At 38.0% G+C, this 9,405-nt stretch overlaps 1 protein-coding gene across 3 annotated transcripts in view; it reads right to left on the bottom strand.

Moving 5' to 3' along the window:
- Positions 1-9,405, bottom strand: part of glis2a (GLIS family zinc finger 2a) — a 74,321-nt gene that overhangs the window by 12,217 nt on the left and 52,699 nt on the right. The window contains exon 1 of one of the 3 annotated variants that reach the window (XM_042304652.1): positions 9,321-9,345. The exons of 1 other annotated variant lie outside the window; for it this stretch is intronic. The gene's annotated coding sequence lies outside the window, so the exon portion shown is untranslated. Of the gene's footprint in view, positions 1-6,715; positions 7,117-9,320; positions 9,346-9,405 lie in introns of those variants that run through there. One more of the 3 variants, XM_042304648.1, reaches the window with a different exon arrangement.

Genomic DNA, 9,405 nt, shown 5'->3' with positions numbered 1-9,405 from the left:
TCCTATAGCTAAGTATTATGGTATGGTATGGTTATCCTATCCTACAGCTAAATATTATGGTATGGTATGGTTATCCTATCCTATAGCTAAGTATTATTGTATGGTATGGTTATCCTACAGCTAAATATTAATGGTATGGTATGGTTATCCTACAGCTAAATATTATGAATAGTAATCATATTGTTAAATACATGGTTATCCTATCATATTGTAAAATATTATGGTATGGTTATCCTATAGCTATATGTATTAGCTAAATATTATAGTATGGGATGGTTATCCTATCCTATATCTAAGTATTATGGTATGGTATGGTTATCATATATCCTATGGTATGGTATGGTAATCATATATCTAGTATGGTATGGTTATCCTATCCTATAGGTATGTTAAGTATTATGGTATGGTTTTGTGGTATGGTAATCATATTGTTAAATATTATGGTATGGTAATCCTATAGCTAAGTATTATGGTATGGTATGGTAATCATATAGCTAAGTATTATGGTATGGTAGTCCTATAGCTAAGTATTATGGTATGGTAATCATATAGCTAAGTATTATGGTATGGCAATCATATATCTAAGTATTACGGTATGGTAATCATATACCTAAGTATTATGGTATGGTAATCATATATCTAAGTATTATGGTATGGTAATCATATATCTAAGTATTATGGTATGGTAATCACATATCTAAGTATTATGGTATGGTATGGTAATCCTATAGCTAAGTATTATGGTATGGTAATCATATATCTAAGTATTATGGTATGGTATGGTAATCATATAGCTAAGTATTATGGTATGGTAATCCTATAGCTAAGTATTATGGTATGGTAATCATATATCTAAGTATTGTGGTATGGTAATCATATATCTAAGTATTATGGTATGGTAATCATATATCTAAGTATAGCTAAGTATTATGGTATGGTATTATGGTTATCATATATCTAAGTATTATGGTATGGTTATCCTACAGCTAAGTATTATAGTATGGTATGGTTATCCTATCCATATAGCTAAGTATTATGGTATGGTATGGTTATCCTATCCTACAGCTAAATATTATAGTATGGTATGGTTATCCTATCCTATAGCTAAGTATTATAGTATGGTATGGTATCTAAGTATTATAGTATGGTATCCCTATAGCTAAAGTATTATGGTATGGTATGGTTATCATATTAGCTATGGTTATCATATATCTAAGTATTATGGTATGGTAATCCTATAGCTAAGTATTATGGTATGGTTTGGTTATCCTATCCTATAGCTAAGTATTATGGTATGGTATGGTTATCCTATCCTATAGCTAAGTATTATAGTATGGTATGGTTATCCTATCCTATAGCTAAGTATTATGGTCTGGTTTTGTTATCCTATCCTATAGCTAAGTATTATGGTATGGTATGGTTATCCTATCCTATAGCTAAATATTATGGTATGGTATGGTTATCCTATCCTATAGCTAAGTATTATGGTATGGTATGGTTATCCTATCCTATAGCTAAGTATTATGGTATGGTATGGTTATCCTATCCTACAGCTAAATATTATAGTATGGTATGGTTATCCTATCCTATAGCTAAGTATTATGGTATGGTATGGTTATCCTATCCTATAGCTAAGTATTATAGTATGGTATTCATATATCCTATATAGTATGGTATGGTATCCTATCCTATAGCTAAGTATTATAGTATGGTATGGTTATCCTATCCTACAGCTAAGTATTATGGTATGGTATGGTTATCCTATCCTATAGCTAAGTATTATGGTATGGTTTTGTTATCCTATCCTATAGCTAAGTATTATGGTATGGTATGGTTATCCTATCCTACAGCTAAATATTATAGTATGGTATGGTTATCCTATCCTATAGCTAAGTATTATAGTATGGTATGGTTATCCTATCCTACAGCTAAATATTATAGTATGGTATGGTTATCCTATCCTATAGCTAAGTATTATAGTATGGTTTTGTTATCCTATCCTATAGCTAAGTATTATGGTATGGTATGGTATGGTTATCCTATAGCTAAGTATTATGGTATGGTTATCCTATAGCTAAGTATTATTGTATGGTATGGTTATCATATATCTAAGTATTATGGTATGGTTATCCTATAGGTATTTATGGTATGGTATCCTATCCTATAGCTAAATTATGGTATGGTAATGGTAATCATATTGTTAAATATTATGGTATGGTAATCATATTGTTAAATATTATGGTATGGTTATCCTATAGCTAAGTATTATGGTATGGTAATCCTATAGCTAAATATTATGGGATGGTTATCCTATAGCTAAATATTATGGGATGGTAATCATATATCTAAGTATTATGGTATGGTATGGTTATCATATATCTAAGTATTATGGTATGGTATGGTTATCCTATCCTATAGCTAAGTATTATGGTATGGTATGGTATGGTTATCCTATCCTATAGCTAAGTATTATGGTATAGTATGGTTATCCTATCCTACAGCTAAATATTATAGTATGGTATGGTTATCCTATCCTATAGCTAAGTATTATAGTATGGTATGGTTATCCTATCCTACAGCTAAATATTATAGTATGGTATGGTTATCCTATCCTATAGCTAAGTATTATGATATGGTATGGTATGGTTATCCTATCCTATAGCTAGGTATTATGGTATAGTATGGTTATCCTATCCTATAGCTAAGTATTATAGTATGGTATGGTTATCCTATAGCTAAGTATTATGGTATGGTATGGTTATCCTATAGCTAAGTATTATGGTATGGTATGGTTATCCTATCCTATAGCTAAGTATTATTGTATGGTATGGTTATCCTACAGCTAAATATTATGGAATGGTAATCATATTGTTAAATATTATGGTATGGTAATCATATTGTTAAATATTATGGTATGGTTATCCTATAGCTAAGTATTATGGTATGGTAATCCTATAGCTAAATATTATGGGATGGTTATCCTATAGCTAAATATTATGGGATGGTAATCATATATCTAAGTATTATGGTATGGTATGGTTATCATATATCTAAGTATTATGGTATGGTATGGTAATCATATATCTAAGCATTATGGTATGGTATGGTTATCCTAGAGCTAAATATTATGGTATGTTAATCATATATCTAAGTATTACTGTATGGTATGGTAATCATATATCCAAGTATTATGGTATGGTAATCATATTGTTAAATATTATGGTATGGTAATCCTATAGCTAAGTTTTATGGTATGGTAATCATATAGCTAAGTATTATGGTATGGTAATCCTATAGCTAAGTATTATGGTATGGTATGGTAATCATATATCTAAGTATTATGGTATGGTAATCATATATCTAAGTATTACGGTATGGTAATCATATATCTAAGGATTATGGTATGGTAATCCTATAGCTAAGTATTATGGTATGGTATGGTAATCATATATCTAAGTATTATGGTATGGTATGGTAATCATATATCTAAGTATTATGGTATGGTAATCATCTTGTTAAATATTATGGTATGGTAATCCTATAGCTAAGTATTATGGTATGGTATGGTTATCATATATCTAAGTATTATGGTATGGTAATCATATATCTAAGTATTATGGTATGGTAATCATATTGTTAAATATTATGGTATGGTAATCATATTGCTAAATATTATGGAATGGTAATCCTATAGCTAAGTATTATGGTATGGTACGGTAATCATATAGCTAAATATTATGGTATGGTAATCCTATAGCTAAGTATTATGGTATGGTATGGTAATCCTATAGCTAAGTATTATGGTATGGTAATCATATATCTAAGTATTATGATATGGTATGGTAATCCTAGAGCTAAATATTATGGTATGGTAATCATATTGCTAAGTATTATGGTATGGTAATCCTAGAGCTAAGTATTATGGTATGGTTATCCTAGAGCTAAATATTATGGTATGGTATGGTAATCCTATAGCTAAGTATTATGGTATGGTAATCCTATAGCTAAGTATATTGGTATGGTATGGTAATCATATTGCTAAATATTATGGTATGGTAATCCTATAGCTAAGTATTATGGTATGGTAATCATATAGCTAAGTATTATGGTATGGTAATCCTATAGCTAAATATTATGGGATGGTAATCCTATAGCTAACTATTATGGTATGGTAATCCTATAGCTAAATATTATGGTATGGTAATCCTATAGCTAAATATTATGGGATGGTAATCATATATCTAAGTATTATGGTATGGTATGGTAATCATATATCTAAGTATTACAGTATTGTAATCATATATCTAAGTATTATGGTATGGTAATCATATTGTTAAATATTATGGTATGGTAATCCTATAGCTAAGTATTATGGGATGGTAATCCTATAGCTAAGTATTATGGTATGTTACTGGGCATGAATACAATAGTGTGACCCAGATCCAAACTGCTTTTCCTCAGTAGCCACAGGCAATTAACTGTAACATTGAGACATGGCTCTCTGTGCATATTTCCATCAACTGGGTGAGACTGGGTTTGTTCAGAAGCAACTTTCTCACACGCAACAAGAGCTTTCACACACGTTACACACACACATCATTCTACACACACGCACAGAGGCCTTTACACACACATCATGTTACACACACACACACACACACACATACACACAAATGTTGCACAAACACAAGAGCTTTTGCACACACATATTTGTTACACACATAACAAAAACCCTAGTACACATGCACATCATGTTACACACACACACAGAGGCCTTTACACACACACACACACACACACACACACACACACACACACACACACACACACACACACACACACACACACACACACACACACACACATGGGTTTAAGACATGGATGTAAAAACACTACAGCTATTGGGAGGGTGAGGGGCTGGTTATAGGGGGGGGGAGGGCTGGATATAGGGGGTGAGGGTCTGATATAGGGGGTGAGGGGCTGGTTATAGGGGGTGAGGGGCTGGATATAGGGGGTGAGGGGCTGGATAAGGGAGGGTGAGGGGCTGGATGAATGGGGGGATGAGTACAGGGCAGAGTATGTGTTTGTTCACCCCATACACTTCCTCACTGAGCCATGGGATGGGGTCAGCTGCTCTTTGTAGAAAGAAGCCCCTCTCTGCTTCTCTCAGAGAAGCCTTTGTCCCCCTCTACCTCCCATAGAGAAACAGACTGGGACAGTGTGGTGTGTGTCTGAATGAGATATTTGTGTCTCCCTTGGGCCTCCCATGTTCGACACACATCTACACTCCCCTCTTACACTCCCCTCTACACTAAAGTCTACACATACACCCACTCACACTTGTCTCAACAAGCCCACTTGCTATCTCTCTGTCTTTCATCCTATTCCTCTTGTAAATGTGCAATTACACACAAACACACTGTCCCATTTTCTCATACGCTCAGACACACACGTCAGCAACTCCCTGTACAGTACAGTGTTTCTGTGAGAGAGAACCACACGTCTGTTAGGGCTGCTAAGTGCTAGTGGAAGACTAGGGGAAGATCCACCCAGTCTCACAGCATGCTGCGAAGAGTACATGTCTGACCTGTCAACCAAACGCTCACTTAAGATGCCCCGTACACACAAACACTCACACTGTATGCACACACACACACATATACTGTATGAACGCACGCATACACACTGTATGCATTGCACTCACGCACACACAAGTGTGTACGTACACACTTGCATATGCGCACACACACAGAGTCAGCAAAAAAGGTTTGACCCAGTGAACTCCTTAGTGAGCGTCAAATCCTGACTCCAGATTTATGTGAGTGACTGTGTGAGGTCAGAGTCTAACACGGATCTGTCAATGACATCAGTGTGTAGCTGGTGGTGAAAGCTTGGACAGAAGAGGTCAGTGACAGTTAGTTCAGGTGCTGAGGGGGAGACGTCACTATACTACACCAGCTGCAGCCAGCTTCAAAACAACACACACACACACACACACACACACACACACACACACACACACACACACACACGGTTTCATTTATTTATTCACAAAGGCAGCATTTTCATCTACTGACCTCTTTCATTAAAGCTTCCCTTATCAGCTCCACATTAATGTCAACGAAGGGTAACAGGGCTATTAGAGCCATAGAGTCTGGTATATTAACACATTGTTACAGTAAACCCACTGAACTGGAATACGTGTAAACCTGTTGGGAATCACACTGCAATTGTACAATACAGAAAAGATCTCCAATATGCAGTAATATAGAACAGACTCCTCACCACAATGAAGTCAGTGTTACAGTTAGTTACACACACGGTAGACATACAGTACACACACACACACACACACACACACACTTCTCACTGCGTGCCAACTCACCACAGTGGCTCTGCATTCCATAAGAACCTCCCTAACTTCTCACACACACTGCTATTCAGAGTATTGTTGAGGCATGCACATATACCACCATATGTATGCAGACACACACACACAACACACACACTCACGGCTCCCCCTTCCTCTCACTCGTTTCCTCAATGACCTCCCTTTGGGCAGAATTCCCAGGCCCCCTTTACTGATCCCCCGCCACCCAACACACACACACTGCACCACAGGCAGTCACACCCCCTCTATACCCCTTAGCTCTAGAGTACAGTATGTCTCACACACACACACACACACACACACACACAGTGGTGTATCACACACCCTGAGATGAGAGATTCTTTCCTCCTCAGACAGGAAACCTTCGTTTCCACGGCGCCCTGAGCTGGCCTCTCCCTCCTCTGTACACGCCTCTCCCTTGCCCTCTTTCACTCCTTCTCTCTCCCTCCCTTCTTCTTTCTCTCCTTCCTGTGGCGTTCCTTTCCTCTGTATCGTACCCCCTTTAAGCCTCTCCCTTGCCCTCTTTCACTCCTTCTCTCTCCCTCCCTTCTTCTTTCTCTCCTTCCTGTGGCGTTCCTTTCCTCTGTATCGTACCCCCTTTAAGCCTCTCCCTTGCCCTCTTTCACTCCTTCTCTCTCCCTCCCTTCTTCTTTCTCTCCTTCCTGTGGCGTTCCTTTCCTCTGTATCGTACCCCCTTTAAGCCTCTCCCTTGCCCTCTTTCACTCCCTCTCTCCCTCCCTTCTTCTTTCTCTCCTTCCTGTGTTCCTTTCCTCTGTATCTACCCCCTTTAAGCCTCTCCTTTGCCCTCTTTCACTCCTTCTCTCCCTCCCTTCTTCTTTCTCTCCTTCCTGTGGCGTTCCTTTCCTCTGTATCGTACCCCCTTTAAGCCTCTCCCTTGCCCTCTTTCACTCCTTCTCTCTCCCTCCCTTCTTCTTTCTCTCCTTCCTGTGGCGTTCCTTTCCTCTGTATCGTACCCCCTTTAAGCCTCTCCCTTGCCCTCTTTCACTCCTTCTCTCTACCTCCCTTTTTCTTCTCTCCCTCCTTCTCTCTCTCATTCTTTTTCCTGTGGCTTAATTTCTTCTCCAAATCCTCAGATGTATCATAACCCCTAACGCCTCTCTCTTTCCCTTTTTCACTCCTTCTATCCCTCCCTCCCTTCCTGTGGCTTGCCTTAACTCTCAACTCTATCATACCCTCCTAACGCCTCTCTCTTGCCCTCTTTCACTGCTTCCCTCGCTCCTCCTTCCTTTCCTCTCTCTCCCTCTCCATTCCCTCACTCCCTTTTTCTCATAAACTCCCTTTTTCTCATAAACTCCCTTTTCCTTGTTTTTTTCCTCTACTATTCTCTACTCTTTTATTTCATCCACTCTCTCTCTGTCTCTCCTGCTGTTTGTCATAAGACCGGTCCTGAGCCCCACCTTTCCTTTACATGTCTCTCCTGCTGTTTGTCATAAGACTGTTTTTTCTCTTTCATTTTGTTTTTTTTAGGGAATGTCTCTTCATACGTTTGTTAGTTATGTCTGTTCTGACTTTCTATAAAAGTTATATTATTTCATTTCTTCCTCTTCGTCCCCCTCTCTCGTCAAATTTCTCCATCCATCCCACTATGTCCTTATAAGGCATTATGCAACACCGTATGCACTTTCTCTCTGTGTCTAAAAACCAAGCCTTTATACATGCATATAATGTTGCAATGGTATTGCATAAAGCCTTATAAGGACGTAGTAACGATAATGCTGTTGATCCGTCTTCAGTTTTCCACCTTCACAGCCATTGAACTCTGTAGCTGTTTTAAAATCACCAATGGCCTCATGGTGACATCCCCTGAGCAGGTTCCTTCCTGTCCTGCAGCTCAGTTCAGAAAGACGACTGTATCTTTCTTGTGTCTGGGTGGTTTAATACATCACTCTCAGCATAATGATTCAGTTGACCATACTTAAAGAGATATTCCATGATTTATTTGCTATTGTTACCCATCTACCAATCACTGCCCTTCTTTATGAGGCTTTCAAAAATGTCTTTGTAGTTGAATCTGTGCTTGAAATTCAATACTTGACTGAGGAACCTTCTTAAGCCAAATTTTACTCTTGAACTAATTTAGGTTTGTCTAAACAAATGGGGTGAATACTTTTGAAACAACTATATTTTAGTTATTTCATTTTTTAATGTTAACATTTGTATAATTTTCTTTTCACTTTGACATAATGGAATATTTTGTGCATATCAATTTCATGAAAATTTCACAATTAAATTAATTTCAATCCCACTTTGTCACGCAACAAAATGCGAAATGTGAATAGTTATGACACTCACTATAACTAACAAATGTATGGAGAATGATTGACAGAGAGGGCGAGAGAGTGAGAGCGAGAGCGAGAGACTGAGAGCGAGAGTGAGAGAGTGAGAGAGAGAGCGAGAGAGAGAAAAGAGAGAGAGAGAGTGAGAGAAAGGAGAGAGAGAGAGAGAGAGAGAGAGAGAGAGAGAGAAAGGAGAGAGAGGGAGCGAAAGGAGAGAGAGAGAGAGATAGGGAGCGAAAGGGGAGAGAGAGAGAGAGACAGAGAGAGAGAAAGGGAGAGAGAGAGAGAGAGAGAGAGAGAGGAGAGAAAGGAGAGAGAGAGAGAGAGAGAGAGAGACAGAGAGAGAGAGAGAAAGGGAGAGAGAGAGAGAGAGAGAGAGAGAGAGAGAGAGAGAGAGAGAGAGAGAGAGAGAGAGAGAGAGATTGCCTTCACTGAAGTACAAGGAAGAAAGCTGAAATTGGACACCTGTTGTAGTACTGTAGTGAGAGAAAGAGTGAGATAGATAAGAGAAGAATAAAGAATTCCATTCAAACGAGAGGGAGATTGAAAGGGGATATAACTGGTAGATTGAGATAAATAAAATGGTGGGATAGAAGGAGGGATGACGAAAGCAGCAGGAAGAGAGATCTTACCTCGCAGCCCATGGACATCGGACAGAAAACACAGAGCCCTAGGAATTTTAGATAGAAGGAGGAGAAACAGAAAGAGATAGAGGGA

Source organism: Oncorhynchus tshawytscha, linkage group LG02 (assembly GCF_018296145.1).
Source record: "Oncorhynchus tshawytscha isolate Ot180627B linkage group LG02, Otsh_v2.0, whole genome shotgun sequence".
NCBI lineage: Eukaryota > Metazoa > Chordata > Actinopteri > Salmoniformes > Salmonidae > Oncorhynchus > Oncorhynchus tshawytscha.
This window is presented reverse-complemented; position numbering and strand designations above follow the sequence as displayed.